This window comes from Crinia signifera, chromosome 4 (genome assembly GCF_055691185.1).
Source record: "Crinia signifera chromosome 4, ASM5569118v1, whole genome shotgun sequence".
Classification (NCBI taxonomy): domain Eukaryota; kingdom Metazoa; phylum Chordata; class Amphibia; order Anura; family Myobatrachidae; genus Crinia; species Crinia signifera.
Genome location: NC_139220.1, coordinates 248,564,906 through 248,581,995, shown reverse-complemented (window position 1 = coordinate 248,581,995; position 17,090 = coordinate 248,564,906). Strand labels below are relative to the sequence as shown.

Below are 17,090 nucleotides of genomic sequence, written 5' to 3'. Positions count from 1 at the left end.
TTATGTGAAAATAACCTCTTAGCACATTTCTTTGAGGAAGTTTGTACAATTACTTGTCATATTGACAGGATGCGGTAAATTTGGAAAATGTATTTATTATTCTAATTCCCAATAACTTTTCATTCAAATTGAAAAGATTTGAATTCTAGTTCCTTTGAGCATTCAGTGGCAAAAAGAAATGTGCAAAAAGTTTGTGGATTGGGCACCTTGACCCTTATTTTAAACTGGTTTAGCAGCTATATCTGGCTAAACCCTTTCTGTTTGGACTCGACAGAAGCAAGAATTATTGATTGTCTGGAACAATTAAATTGCTCCGGGGGTCAATTAATTTTGCTGCCATTCAGAAAAATTGGAATTCCTGCAGGGGCTGTGAATGGGAAGATGTTGAGAGATCTACATTGCAGTAGTTGGACATTGAAAATGGGTCAATATGAGTTTTTCTCAATATTTTATTTTACTTTTTCATAATTTACCATTCCCGTTTGTAGGCCACGTGGATGATAGTGTACAGAGCGAAGTGTCAGGCCCAGAACATGGACACACACAAACTATTAAAAACATGCCAAGCTTTTCATGTGTCTACCTATTATAGGTAGCCTTTTTTGTTATATTTTGTAATATTTGAGGTATTTTGGGATAGTCGCAACCATAATGAGTATGTTGAGGATGAAACCCATGTATAAATACAGAATGCATTTTTGCTTCCTATATCTTCTATACATCGCTTGAAGGTAGTGCAATACAATATTTAGCTATTTTCTTTTGCATGAAAGTTAGTTTACCTTAAACTATTAGAGGCAAAGGTGTCATTATCTGTCGGCCTTTAAAAATATAGGAAATCCAACCTATACCAGTCACTGGGGTTAACTGTAACTGGTTCTGAAGTAAGGTTGTCTCCATACTACTTACAGTAGGGTGAAGATAATAATTTATGAATGCATGAGTGGTGGATCCCTAGTACAAGCATTGCTGCAGATTAGACATGGGTCATTCTGTAATGCTAATAGAAAATGCATATCCTACTGCTTTCACATCGCAAAATGCAGGGTCACACTGGGACTTTTAAACGGTTTAATAACGGGCATTATTGCCGGTTCGCTGCTGTCATCCGGGGGTGCGGCGGGCAGTCGACAAGGGAGGAGGTAGCGCTTAGAGCTGGCTCTGTTCCAAGCACTGCCTTCTCCATAGTGTGAACGGGAAACTGGTCGCTCAACCCATTTAACACTGCACAGCAACACGGCAACAAACCGGTAAGAACCCTTCTTTTTTTACCTGTTCTTATTGCCGTGTTGCTACCCGTTTGCGGAAACCTGTAACCCTTTTCACATCGCACTAATTACCGGGTCGAACCATCAAGAAACCGGCTTGTACCCGGTAATTAGTTGCAATGTGAAAGGGGTATCGGTAACCTAGAAATGGTGAAATGTGTATAAGGGACGAGCCTCAAGTATTACATTTTCTGTAGCATTATTTGAGTTGCCAATAGCTTGTGTGTTCTGATTGTTTGAATGTTGTGTGCTGTAATGTATTTACCAAGGATTTACCATGCCATTATTTGACTCCTTCTTTTTTTTTTTTACACTGAGTGGTGGAGGATAGCCACTGGACCAACCATAAGTTGCGATAACACCCAGCGTGCTAGATGTTATTTATTATATCTGGTAAGCCTAAGCTTTATTTAATCCATATTTAATTAAATCATTTTTTCATGATTTATAGCAGAGATCGTCAAGGTCTTTTAATGATTGTTTAGTGCTTTTGATAACTGAACCCATGTCCTGCTTTTTGGGTTTTGTTTCGGGGTAAGTTTCTATGGCTGTTGTTATATGGAAGCCGCTTTGACATAAATCCTGCCAAGGGATTTGGAATTATGCTTTGTGTGTTTGTGTGCGTTCATGAGGTGCCATTCCTGGACAGCATGTCTCAGCTAGCAACATTGCTAGTTTTTCAACTCACCCCATAGAGGTTCACAGAAAAATAAGCAATCTTGAGCCTAATGTAATATTGTCGATGTTTCATTCAACCTCCTGTGATGTTAGACTGCACACACATCCACCTAATTGTATCAGTCTCTGTGGGGAGAATGCAGTTGTTTAGGGCATGTTTAATCCTGGGCATACTTATATAGTTTTATGTGCAATCCACTAAATGTCGAGGGATCACCCAGATAATTGTACAATATATTTGCACAACTGATGTGAAAATATCAGTTGGTGGAATATGCAGAATCGTCCAGTATGTCTGTTTGCAATATTTCTTTGCAAGTTGGAAGCACTGTGGCTAGTAGTTCTGCGGTTATTACACAGCAAAGAAACATGGGTACTTGTGTAGTTTAACGGCACCCGATATATCGATGCGATCCTATGCGATTTTTGACCTGTTCATAAAGCCACTAGCCACTACTCATGGAGTTGATTTTATATAGTGTGGCAAGTGCAGTAATTCGCGTCCCCACGCGAGGCTCACTATACTTGCCACGCTTCGGGCTTGCTGCGCTGGCCACACTATATAAAATCAACTCCATGCGTAGTGGATAGTGGGGTTATGAACAGGTAAAAAAATTGCATCGATATATCGGCCGATATCGCACAAGTACCGAAACATGAAATGATCTCCTCCCCAGGAGCCCCCTTACATTAGTCTGACTTGTCTTAAGGGCAAGTTGGACCCGATTTCCCGTGAGCTGTCCCGGCATCTCCCATGGAGGGCTAAAATCTGTCTTGGCACTTGATGCGTAATTTTTTTACATGCATTTGAATCTTATTTTTAAACCATAAAAGGACTCCTGGGGAGCTGCCGATGGAGTTCAAGGGAAATCTGATGCAATACAATTGTGGGTGCTAAAAAGCAACCGCAATGTGCTTCTGGTGGCTGCACATACAATCCTCTTATGTGAGACACGTCAGACCTCCACCCCATGTGCACAGGACAGCTAAAATATCTGATAAGCAGTATTCAATTGTTATGCAGGTAGCTGCACATTATTTATTGTGTTTGTTGCATGCTAAATGCACCAGGCTCGGATGCAGAACACACACAATCGCTAAATCCCTCTTAGACGTGCTCGGTTGTGGATTAGTTAGGTGTATTGATCATTACAGTAAACTACAGGGGAACCTGTAGTTTTATTGTTCTTATACATGTTCTACACTGGCATATGTTATGTATAGTAGCTTTATCTGTATACTTTTTTTTTTTTTTTTATATGAATTGAAGATGCATTTCTTCTCGCCTCTGGGCAAATGAAATCCAAACCACTTCCCAAAGTGGACAAATGATCTCAAACAAAATGGCTGAAATGTTGTTTGGCTTTTATGTTTCCCTGATGGGTGTGTTCAACCAGAAGAGAGACAATCGTCTGTATTAAACTGACCAGTAACATTGACATTGCTGCATTATGTCACACTACATGATTAGTAGAGACATAAGTTAGGTCACTAATATCGTAATTACATGTGCTTAAGTCCTGTACTTTTTAAAATGCCTTTGCTCTAAGAATTTAAGCATTCAAGCCATACCACATCAGTTTCCTTCTCTTGGGTCTGTGGAGTTCTGTTCTCATTATTTCTGGAAAGTCCTGCATAACGTCTTTTCTGTCCTTGTGAATGTATGCATCTGTACATAGTTTACACTAGCGTCTCAGACTCCTGTAAATAATAGTCTATTTGGCAGATGGCCACATGCTCACACATCTAGCCGGGCATTTGTCTCAGTGCGCTGGATTTTATCTCCATCTTTGTCCTCGTTGTTTAAAAAAAAAAGTCTCCTTTTTTACTTTTTGGTCATGTTGGAAAAACATGGTTAAAACAAACTATGAAAAGTGAATGAAATGGATACTACAGGAACTCGTGTTACAAAACGGGATACATGTTTTTTTTTGTATTTGTCATAACTTTCTAGAATATTGATTCCTGTTTCATGTTGTAATCACATCAAAATGTCTATCCTTTTGCTTGCAATATACGTGGTATATAGAATAGCAGTATGAACGGGTGTGTATTAAATCCTCTACAAATAATTGGGTAGATGTCCTTCGCCTTGTGCCTGTGCACAGACTGATGTACCCATATTTAGGTGCAATAATCCTGCTTGGTGGTACTTTAAATGCTACTATGACACACTCCATTCAAACTTTATACCTGTCAAAGTATGGCCTCCATTGTAAGCAATTAGTGTGTGAGTTTGTAAATGCTTCAGGGCTGGCACACCGGTTACTCTTCATTAACATATCCATAAGGCAGTGCATCTGAATAACCAATGCTGAGGAATATAATTCTGAGACTAGGGTCGATTCAGTTCAGCACACTGTGAATAGGGCCAGGGGTGAGCTGCTGGAGTTATTAAAATCAGCGTTCTGTTGGGTCAGAGAATGCCGGCACTCGTGGGTGTTTAGCTGCGAGAACCAGCATTCTCTGACATAAGTGCCCTTTGCGCCATGCTGTTTGCGCCATGCCAGGGTGAAAACTACATCCCCGACCTAGTTATCATAGTACAGTAGTCATACTTAGTATCTCGCTGATTTTGAATAGCTACCTCCTGGTGCTATTCACAGCAAGCCGAATTGAATTGATGTGTCACAGCCAATAATGCATCAGTGCCAGATTAAACCTTCGGGGGGCCTGGTGCACTTTAGGCAGGGGGCCCTCCTCCCACTTGTCATTACTGGCCGCAAACTGCAAGGGAGAATATTACACTGTCAAAACACAGAGGCAGTAAAAACTTGGTAAATGGGTAACTGCAGGGGTGTGTGTGTGTGTGTGTGTGGGTGTGTATATTTATATGTGTGTGTGTATATATTCGTGAAAAGCCTGTGGTTGTCCCTCTGAACCCCTTACTCTGTTGGAGCCCTGACAGGCTTAGCGCTGCCTCTGATTAAAAACCCTTCCATGACTAGGCTGCTGCTGTTGTCCTCCATGGGCCTGAGAAGCATGTAATGAGCTCCACCAAGCAGAGCTCCGCACAAGCCTCTCAGCCTCTGACCTCTTGTGCAAAGCCTCATGGGCATTAGTCAACTCTCAGTAATGTACTGCACACTTGTGTAGTCAGTGTGCCTTAGCTCTCGATGCTCAGCACCATTAATCATTGTCACATTGGCAGATAGGTGAAGCTGCAGCACTACCCCACCTTCATGCACAAAACCTTTAGCTAAAATTTTTTTTTTTCAAATACATGCCAACCACAGGGGGCCTCTAGATAGAGGGGGCCCAGGGGTACTGACCTCTTGTACCCCCCCTTTAATCCGGCCCTGCTGTACATATACCCACTGTGGGACGCAAGCACTGTTACTTTCTAGTGTGCAGTTAAAAAAAATATTTCTATCATTTGTGTTCAGTAAGGCAGATATTTTAGATTTCCCAAGTGAATGAGTCAAGTTTTGGAATCTACTTCTTTTTTATTTAGCACCTTCTAGATCAGGGTTGGGCAATAAGCGTCCCTCCAGCTATTGAGAAACTACACATCCCAGCATGCCTTGCATCAGTTGCAGCATGGTCAAATAGCAAAACTAAGGCAAGTCATGCTGGGATGTGTAGTTCCTTAACAGCTGGAGGGCTGCTTATTGCCCACCCCTGTTCTAGATGATAATAGATAGGCAATAGATAAAAGTTGGCTGGTTGTCCATAGCAACATCCCCCCTTCAATAGAACTCCCATCTTCGTACATAAACCCATTTGTGTGCTGTAACATATTTGTGACAGCAGATATATAAGGAACATGGCACTTATTGCTGAATGTGCATGCTTCTCTGTTACATACTAGTTTAATATTGCATAGAGAATATATTCGCAGTCACCCTTGTAAAACTTCCAATCAGTCTGAAAAGCACTTTAAGTATAGCAGAGGTTTCTTTTTTTCTTAAGTCTCTCTGAGTTAAATAAAACAAATCATATTTTGAGGTAATACATAAACTCTGCGATACTGGTTTGAAAGGACCACCATGACAACCAAGTCTGAGAAATGATATGTTCCTGCCCTTAAAACCAAACGGTAAATACGCTAATCTGTGTGTGCAAGAGCCTGGCACTGCTCCCAGTATTCTCCTTTAGAATCAGAACCCTTTTGTTTACCACTGTGTTGTGGCAAAGGGATAATTGGTACTTGCCTTCTGAATTTGTATCCTGTAAATGTCTTTGTAGGGAGAAGACCTTGAAGGTTCCCTATTCATTTGGAAAGTGCTTGAAACCTGCCAGGGTGGTTTTCTGGGAAGTTCATTTTTAACATGAATTTTTTTTTTTTTTTTTATATTCCTTTTGGGATGGGGGACAATACTGGTATCTACAGCAGTCAAGAGGTGAATTTAGTCTGTCTGCTTTCTGACTATTTTCTTCTTTATGTTAAACTGGATCTAGTTGTAAATACAGTCATTATATTGGGGTCTGATTCAGAGTTTTTCGTAAATGCAAAGTGTTTCTCAAATGGGAAAAACCATGGTCACTGCAGGTGGGGCAGATGTAAAATGCTCAGAGAGAGTTTGATTTGAGTGGGGTGTGTTCAAACTGAAATCTACATTGCAGTGTTAAAATTAAAACGGGCATTATTTACCCTGCACAGAAACAATATAACTCACCCAAATCTGGACATCTGTTCCTCATGCCTTGCAGCATGTTTTTCTCATTTGAAAAAGATTTTACTTTTTCTATCAACTGAATCAGGCCCATGGAGTATGTAGCTGCTTAAAGCAATGGCTATCACAGAAGATATTTCGGTACTTGTTTCCTAGCACGGCACCCACGATCTAGATTGTATGTGTCGGACCGATATCGCAAGCATTGCATGCATCTTATGTGTTTGTGCGGCACAAGATGCATGCGACGCGATCGACGAGATTTTTACATTGGAATCAATGTGAAATGGTCCCTGAGACCCAATTTTACATTGGAATCAATGTAAAAAGCCCCCAAAACCCCAATTTTAATTGCTACCCCCCCCCCATTGTTAACGCCACCGCACTATTGTCGCCAATCCGAAGTGTAGCGAGCCCGCGTCCTCCAACCTTTTCATACCCCCACTATCCACGTTGGCGTGGAGTTGATTTTATATAGTGTGGCGAGCCCCGCACTCGCCACGCTATATAAAATCATCTCCACGCCGACGTAGATAGTGGGGGTATGGAAAGGTTGGTGGACGCGTGCTGCCGCCCTTCGCGGGCTCGCTGCGCTCGCCACGCTTCGGGTTGGTGTTGATGGATCTTTTATCTTATGGGATCTTATGGATGCATGAGATCCATAATATGCGATATTGTACATACAATTAAAAATCTTTTCAATTGTATGTGATCGCATAAGATTGTATGCCTTAATTAAGGCATACAATCTTATGCGATGGGCGCCGTGCTAGGAAACAAGTACCGATATTTCACATGCTGGTTTTAATAGTGCATACTGTTTACTTAGTCAGCCTCGTTCATTTTATCTTATACATGTCATGTGCTTGAAGCTAAATTTATGTAATTGTGAATTATTTGTACTTTTCGCATGTAGTAAGATACAAAGCAAATAATAAAGCACTGGTGACCATTGTCACAGCATAACATGTGCTGCAGAGAAAATAATGGCACTTGCTAGTACAAAGCTAAGCAACATAATGCATTTTAATGGCCACATGGGTTAATCTCTAAACTTCTGAAGTGCCCAACATTACTGTTAATCTCATGAATAAGTTAAAATAATACATTTAATCAAGGAAAGCACCAGTTTTACCAATGTGACTATAAAGCATAAAGGAGCTGGGGCCACAGATGGTTTATCAGAGTACCACTATTGTCCGTCACTGAGGGCCTTATTCTAGTTCACTCTTTCTGACAAAATCCTTCTTAGATGGACAAAACCATGTGCACTGTAGGTGGGGCATCTGTAACTTGTGCAGAGAGCATTAGGTTTGGGTGATTTATTTTGTTTCTGTGCACTGTAAATACTGACTGCTTTATTTTTAAACTGCAATATAGATCTCACTTTGAAGTAAAACCCCGCCCAAATCTAATTCTCTCTGCACAAGTTACATCTGCCCCACCTGCAGCGCACATGGTTTTGTCCATCTAAGAAGGATTTTTTCAGAGTGAACTAGAATGAGGCCCAGAGTGAGTAGAATTGGCTATCCCACTATAACAGGCATGTCCAACCTTGGCCCTCCAGATGTTATGAAACTACACATCCCTGCATGCCTTGCAAAAGTTTTAGCATTCCCTAATAGCAAAACTGTGGCAAGGCCTGATGGGACTTGTAGTTTCACAACAGCTGGAGGGCCAAGGTTGGACATGCCTGCTCTAGAACTTTACCAAGTTCTGAAACCTGTTACTATGGGCTGCTAAGACATTTTCTATTATGTGTTTGTGTACAAATTTAAGACTATGATTTACCTTTTAAATAACAAGACTACCATTTAATTCAGACATATACTGTATAAAAAGATTCCTTTAGAGAATTTAAAATGTTTCACATTGTATCAACTATATAGTGGAGTACTGTTCTTAAATAGGGGCTCCTGGCAGAAAGGGGACTAGGGAAAATGGGGACCAGGCCAGATCGGACAGGCTCCATTTTTCAAACTGTGCCATTCCAGAGCTTGTAGTGTCTCATTCAGCAGGTGCCTGTGACAGCTGTCAGTGGGGAGAAGGGGAAGGTGAAATTACAACCTCCCCTTATTGTCCATACCCTTCTGGATTTTACTACATCCCAAGACCATAGAGGGAGCGGCAATCTCTCCCTCCTCCTTTTTCCCCTGGTGTGAGGTGTTAGACACCCATTCCAGATGGGACACTCCCCAGCCAGGTACTCCTCAGACTGGACAATATAAGCTCTGGGATGGCACAGTTCGATAAATTTAAGCCTGTCCATTCCGTGGTTCAGCTCCGGTTGTTACACATTCCCGCATGAAGTCTGGTTTGCACTAGAAAATCCATCCTACCACAGTCACAACCTTTATATGCAATATTTCCCATTCTCTTATGCTCTTAAAATGTTTACATGAGTATGAAATTTGTTGGTATTATTTGTTGCTCTTTATAGAGCTGATGCTATAGCTTCATAGGTTATGAACTCCTGCTCTTAATAGGTAACTCTTTAGAATAAATGTAGTTTTTAGTTTATTAAAGGAGTGATTCATATTTGGGCTCCGCTTCAGCTGCATTTTAAATGAGTGGGAGCTGTCCTCTCTTGTGTTTGACTTCCATGCACTCCTAGAGCGATTGTCAAGGTACCAATGTAACTGAGGTCTTTTCATTTTCTTGAATAATTCCACCTAAAACTACATTTTTAGTTTAGGGTGATCCTTAAAACATGGATGTTTTTGGGGGGTTGAGGTGGGGGTTATTTCTAGTATGTGCCATAAGATTACTATGCCTCAGTATAACAAGGCACGCTCTTATGATTTGAGTGAGCAAATTATATTTTACATTTATTGACATAATAATAGTAACCTACAGTTTTGTTTAGTGTTATGCTGCTTTCCCACTGCCTACACGGGTAATGACCCGTTTTTTTTAAACGGGTAAGAGCCATAAAGACTCTTTCCCACTGCAGCTTTTAAACGGTAAATTACCGTTTAAAAGCTGTTTTTGTCACATTCACACTTACCCGTTTAAAAACCCGTTTAAGCAGTGTAAAGATAGGGGGGGGAGAATTTAAAAAAAAAAACGGCGTGGGGTCCCCCCCACTGCCGTAACCAGCACCAGGCTGAAAGAGCCGGGGCTGGTAATAAAAAATCAGGAAACCCGACAAATAGGGGTTCCCTGATTTTTTTACAACCAGCCCCAGGCTCCAGGTCCGGGGCTGGTTCCCAAAATACGGGGGACAAAATGACTAGGGGTCCCCCGTATTTTAAGAACCAGCCCCAGGCACAACCAGCCAGCAGGGTAATGCCACAGCCGGGGGACACTTATGATATAAGTTCCCGCGGCCAAAGCATTAACCCTACCTACCAGTCAGCCTGGCCAGGGGCCCTGGGGGAGTGGGGACCCCCCAATAAAGGGGTCCCCCCCCTCCAGGACTTACCTGACCAGGCTGAAGCCTGGTGCTGTCCTCGATGCCCCTGGGCGGTGGGCATCGAGCTGATGGTATGGTGTAAAAAATAGAATAAAAACCATTGTCTTTTACTGGTGAACTATGAGTCCCAGCAAGCCTCCCCCGCAAGCTGGGACTTGGAGAACCACAAGTCCCAGCCTGCAGGGCATTAAAGGGCCCGCTGGGTCTTGTAGTTCCACAGTAAAAGAAAGAGTTAAATAAACACACTGACACACGTGAAAAATAAAAGTTTAATACATACATAACACATACATACTGATACTTACCTATCTTGAGCCCGTAGGTAGCCCTGGTCCTGATGTCCTGGTCCGTGTCGGCGTCTGTATCCATGTCGGCATCCCTGTCGGCGTCGGCGGTCTGGAGTCCGAAGAAATCCATTTGGGAAGCTGTGGAAGGAAACCATACTCACCTGTCCCAGCGCGACGTAGTCCAGGTAAGGTCTTTGCAAAAAAAAAAAACGAACACCCGAACCAAGCGAACAGGCAGAGAGCCGCACGGTGTGTTTACATTGTGCGGCTCCGCCCCCGAATGCCGCTATTGGCCGCCTTGCGGCCTAGCGGCCAATAGCGGCATTCGGGGGCGGAGCCGCACAATGTAAACAAACACCGTGCGGCTCTCTGCCTGTTCGCTTGGTTCGGGTGTTCGGTTTGTTTTTTTTTGCAAAGACCTTACCTGGACTACGTCGCGCTGGGACAGGTGAGTATGGTTTCCTTCCACAGCTTCCCAAATGGATTTCGTCGGACTCCGGACCGCCGACGCCGTCGCCGACAGGGATGCCGACATGGATACAGACGCCGACACGGATCAGGACCAGGGCTACCTACGGGCTCAAGATAGGTAAGTATCAGTATGTATGTGTTATGTATGTATTAAACTTTTATTTTTCACGTGTGTCAGTGTGTTTATTTAACTCTTTCTTTTACTGTGGAACTACAAGACCCAGCGGGCCCTTTAATGCCCCGCAGGCTGGGACTTGTGGTTCTCCAAGTCCCAGCTTGCGGGGGAGGCTTGCTGGGACTCATAGTTCACCCGTAAAAGACAATGGTTTTTATTCTATTTTTTTACACCATACCATCAGCTCGATGCCCACCGCCCAGGGGCATCGAGGACAGCACCAGGCTTCAGCCTGGTCAGGTAAGTCCTGGAGGGGGGGGACCCCTTTATTGGGGGGTCCCCACTCCCCCAGGGCCCCTGGCCAGGCTGACTGGTCGGTAGGGTTAATGCTTTGGCCGCGGGAACTTATATCATAAGTGTCCCCGGGCTGTGGCATTACCCTGCTGGCTGGTTGTGCCTGGGGCTGGTTCTTAAAATACGGGGGACCCCTAGTCATTTTGTCCCCCGTATTTTGGGAACCAGCCCCGGACCTGGAGCCTGGGGCTGGTTGTAAAAAATCAGGGAACCCCTATTTGTCGTGTTTCCTGATTTTTTTTTTTAATACCAGCCCCGGCTCCTTCAGCCTGGTGCTGGTTACAGCAGTGGGGGGGACCCCATGCCGTTTTTTTAACGGGTAAAGGGCTACCCCTTTCCCACTGCCGAAAAAACGGCTCTTACACGGTAAAAACACTGCTTTTTACCCGGTTAACAAATACCGGTATTTGTTAACCGTGTAAAGCAACCTGGAGCTTTCCCACTGCAGCTCTAGCCGTTTAAAAAGGCTAAAAAAAATGGCATTTTACCGTGTAAAGCCTGCAGTGGGAAAGGGGTATTATTCTCTAACACCCCCCCTCCTCCCCTAAAGGCCCTGGGGGTCTACAGCGATAAAGTGTATTAGAATTTGGAACAAACTTCTGCAATGCTTTTGTAGAAACTGTCATGACTTGTCTCATGCATAAACTACCTTGAGAATGTTGTTAATTACTCTTGTGCGCTCAAATGGTGAAATTACCATGACACAGAGGGCTGCTCTTAGAAGAGGCAGGTGTGCCTTTTAATTGCTGCAATTGTTGTCATTATTTATAAAGCATCAGATCTATGTTCTAAAAATAATGTAGACTTAAGAAACATTATATAATAAATGCATGTACAGTCACTAATTCTGCACAGACCCATTTACCGATATTTAGTCCTATGACATGTTCGACAACATAACTCTGCCCCTCCCCCTTCCCATTTTTCTTCTGGATACTTCTTGGCATAACAGTGCTTGTGGGCAGCCTATTCTTCTATAGGTCAGACAAAGACAGACAGGCACATGGCTGCACTATATGTCTAACACCTTTAGCTGGAACTATGTTGTGGTCAGTGCATGCTAGCAAAGCTACCCATGTATGGGGCTACTTTGGGTCCTGGCATGAAGTCCTAGCCCTCTTTTTAGCAATCCATTGCTGGTCATGCAAATACCACTGAGTGACTTATGTGTTTGCCCTTTGAGCAACTGTTCTTCCCGCAGTAGAGTGATCAAGGTAACTGTAGTTTTTGTGCATCATTCCATGCGCTGGGGAAGATATAGCAAACATTTAGAATGTTTGGCAACTATGGCAACCAAAATCTACCTAGCTTGCTTATTTTTTATTAATTGTACTAGAGAAGTCATTAGTATTGGTAAATATGGGGAATATCTCCACTTGTCCTCCGTATTGTCCAGTATAGCTGTGATCAGACCTAGAAATGTAACATAAAGCAAGTACAACTATCATGAGATCTCCAACTGCTGATGTTCTCTTATTGTACAAGGATTTAGGATACTGCTGTGAGGTGAAACTGTACCACAATTCCCGCCACTGACCAAGTATCCTCCAGCAGAGAGAATTCCTGTATAAAGAAAAGAAATATACCCACACCTGGTTCTTCCTAAATTGTACGTGGTACCAGCTGTGTGTAACTATTAATGGCATGTATGCAAAACAGAAAAACGTTTGGTCTTGGCCATATCCATCATTTCCTGCAAATCTATGTGCATCTAGTAAATAATGGTGCTTTTGTCCATATTTTGACCAAAACAATTATGATTGCAACCTGGTATCAAGGGAACCCAATCCCTGCAAGTCCCTACACTAGCATATACAAACTAAACACCCTGTTTAATTGCAGTTCCATTTTATTTATTTATTTTTTACAGTTACAGCATATTCCGTTGCACTTTACAATTGGAAACAGTGTTAAAACAAACTGGGTAGTAACAAACCAACATAGAGGTAGAGGTTACATGCATTCTGCTCTCAAAATCGGAGGGTAACATCTAGACAAGAGCTGGGTTGTGAGCGACACCCAATTAGACCTTTTATAGCCTTGATTCAAAGCTGTCATGATGGCACTAGGCAAAATTTGAAACCAAGCACAGAGATATGCCCTTGTTTTACTTATATGGTATTGGTACCAGCTCCTTGGCAGTATTAATGTCATATACAAAACAGGCTGTTGAGGGGCATACACGGTGCGATATTATCTACCAATATGGACTATATCAGTGGTTCTCAACCTCGGCCCTCAAGGACACCCCAACAGTGCACGTTTTCCAGGTCTCCACACAGAATCACAGGTGAAGTAATTAGCTCCACCTGTGATCTTTTAAAATGTGTCAGTGAGTAATGAGTGCACCTGTGCACCTGCCGGGTGGCCTGAAAAACGTGCACTGTTGAGGGGTCCTGAGGACCAAGGTTGAGAACCACTGGACTATATAGTCCACAGTGAGCACGAAAACCCCCCAAAATTATGGGCCCCTGGGATCCCTCACTTACAAAAATCAGGGTCCTACTTGACCTTTTCTGGGTCCCAACGGAATAAAGCCTCCTCTCCCCTTCCCCAGCATGGCACACACAGAAACCTCCTCCTCTCTTCCATATGGCATATACCCTGAGCCTTTTTTTATTTTTTGGCACCCCAAAACTGTGGCTATTGTGGGGGGGGGGTGGGGGGGTGGGGGGTGTTTAATTTGACAATTTGCCCACTCACATAAAGCAAGATACACATATACTAGAAAAAGGCATAATGTTGGAATAGGGACACCTGTGCTGCACCAATCAGGATTCTGCCCGGGTCCATTGTTTCTAGAACAAAATTAAAAGTAATGGCAGCAGGAACAGGATGGATAGGGTTAGTGAAATCCCAGCAGAGTCTATAGGTTCCTCTCCTGCAGGCAGCTCTGCCTGTTAAGTTAATTGGTGAGCTGCAGCATCTCTGCCAGCCCTGCAGTGAGGGGAGGAGGGGACAAGTGGGCCATTAACAGCCAGCACTCAGAGCCTGGAGGAGGTGACAGTGACACACAAGAGAGCAGCACCGCGAGGTAGGAGAGGAGGAGGGAAGTCTGCAGCCCGAGTCCTGCTAGCAATAAATCCCCTTACATGACACAGCCAAGCAGCCTGCTAAATGGACCACGCACCCCTCTTACCTCTACTTCCTGCCCAGGTCTTCTCCGTCCTTAGTGTCACACCTCCCTGGTTCTGGCCCCCAATGCTGGTTTCAGTTCCTCGTGCTCCGTCCTCACACAAGCCGCAGCTCTGGTCTCCTGCTGGGCAGCTGCTTCTGGTGTTGGATCCTGCCGGCTGTTGTTGAGGCACAGTTGAGGAGCCAGCTTACGCGGCTTCCGTGCAATGCTGCCTATGACTCTGCAGTGACAGGGACCACAGAGTCATAGGCAGCCCAGATTCATTTTCGCGCCCAGCAGATGTATGAATCGGCCGTAAGTCACCCTGTGTCTTCTCCACAGTCGCATCACAACTGAGGGAAAAACAGATCCCTCCGCCCTTGTCACACACATTAACACGGCGTGCATGCCGAAATGGCTGGGTCCCAGGGGACCCAGCCATTCATAAAAAATGAGTGAGTCCCTGGTGCTCCAAAGTGGGTAAAATACTCGCTATAGCGAGTATTTGCGAACCCTGGTCCATAACTGTAGAAAACATAGTACTTATCGCACTGTGTGTATTACAGCTTGCGAGGCCAATGTGCACCACCGTGGGGTCGGTATCATGCTGGAAAAAATAGACTGTGCTGGCAGTTAAACTTTGACTATAAAGTGTACAATCAATTTCTAGTTCAGTCAATATCGGCCATAACCAAAATCACACCGTATCTATGCTGCACCTTTACTATATGCACTTACAGTAATGATTGCAAATCTGTGAGAACCTGGTAGATACAAGCATGGGGACTTTGTTGATATGTTGATCACAACATGTAAAGGTTAAATTGTCATCTGGTGGTTCCATTCCTTTTTTTCTTTTTGCTAGCTTCCACATGATTATATTATATCTCCATCATTTTGGCAGGCAGTCACTTTTTAACTTATACATTGCCCAGTTATTTTAGGAATCCAGCGGACAGCAGGATTAACTGCTCTGAAAACATTGGTACTTCAAGAGTTATAGACCTTAAATGAGATTAGGAGTAAATTACAGCTAAAGATGACGATGATGACATCACTAGTAAAATATGTAATGTGAAGGCAATTTTCAGAAAGTATTCAATATAGAATGGCTTGCTCAGTAATTGTACAATAGTGTTTTTCATGTAAAATTGTGTTCACAAGGTGTGACATGCTGTATATGTAGCATATCCTGACCTTTGGACTTAAAAACAAATGTGTCTATCACGTCAACTTTCCCGGGCACACAAACTGTATAGCATTGCCAGGAAATTTTAGCACTAGTGAGTTCCGGATGGCCTGGCTGCCGTGTATCCATGCTAATGCTCTTTTTTTTCTTTTTCCTTTTAGGCATTTAAATATTTAAGAATTTTCCTTCCTGTGCTACCAACACAGAATAGGTAAGAGATTTCTTTGGTACACGAACATTACTTACACTTTAAAAAAACAAATACAATTTCTAATTCTAGACTGAAATAAAATAACAATTATTTGAAACCTGTTGTTCCTAGTGAGATGATGAATGGTTGAAAAGTAACACACTGTGCCATGTGAGGTCAGTGAAGTACTGTCTGTAACCAGATGGCTGAAAGACAGCGTCAAGGTCCACTCCTTATGGTCAAATGGTCTACATGGCTATAGTTAGCACGTTAACTTTTTTTTTTTTTTTTATACTTTGCTGTTCCGGATCACATGGATGGTAAAGTGGCCTGAAGCATAGTGAGCAAAGGAATACATTACTTGGGGGTCCACATGCTCAGGTGTTGACATTGACACATAAAATGTGAAAGACTCATGTCGACTCAGCGTCAAACTCTTCTGTGTCAACTTTGTGCATGTTGACCTTTTGTGATCAACTTAGATATTGTTCACCTAACATACCACACCCAGTACGATCTGTCCGGCTTCTGGGAGGCACATATATTTTAATCTTGCTGTGTGTGTGTGTGTGTGTATAGCATTCGCCATGAAGATACACAACTGCCCAGGTGCCTTCTCGAAAGATAAATAGTAGACAGTACAAAACACGCAGAGGCACCCCAAGGTCTTGTGAAATCAAGCAGAGTTTAGTGGTAATCCAACGTTTCGGGGTCAACACCTTGATAAAGGGGTTCATTGACCCTGAAATGTTGTATTACCACTAAACTCTGCTTGATTTCACAAGACCTTGGAGTGCCTATATATATATATATATATATATATATATATATATATATATATATATATATATGGGCCCCGTTTGAACCTTTTGCTGTGTTGAAGAAAACCATTGCAAAAAACCCATGTTGACCATTGCTTTGTCGACCTGTTGCTTATGTCGACCCTTTGACCAGATCGGCCACATATTGAGGACTTATTGACTGTCAACCTAGACGCTGTCAGTCAGCTGTACGGTTACCAATACATTTATATAGCAGTTACTTAGTTACTGATTTAGCAGGTTGTATTATAAGTAGAGTAAATTATTTAACAAACAAATGTTGTTCATGAACATTGTTGACAGGTTTATGCAAAGTATTATTGGCAAATACATTATTTTACTGCTATTATATTTGTGTTTGCACAACTCACTTTAGGCTTGCCCTCTTTGACCTACCAAGACTTATTTTTTGGCTTCCGTACGTGTTGAAGTATAGAACGTTGTTTGTAGAAGCCCTTCCGCAGATTACTTTTTCCACGCAACAACAAATAAATAGGAACTCTCATGTGTGCTGCATTAAAATTACATTTATGTTAAACTTATAGCATATGAATAATATGGTTAGACGTAT

General features: G+C 42.8%; 1 protein-coding gene across 10 annotated transcripts in view; it reads left to right on the top strand.

Annotated features, from left to right (window-relative positions):
- Nucleotides 1–17,090, top strand: part of AKAP13 (A-kinase anchoring protein 13) — a 200,581-nt gene that overhangs the window by 11,868 nt on the left and 171,623 nt on the right. For all 10 annotated transcript variants that reach the window (XM_083184218.1, XM_083184216.1, XM_083184220.1 and 7 more), the window contains exon 2: nt 15,670–15,719. The gene's annotated coding sequence lies outside the window, so the exon portion shown is untranslated. The remainder of the gene's footprint in view (nt 1–15,669; nt 15,720–17,090) is intronic.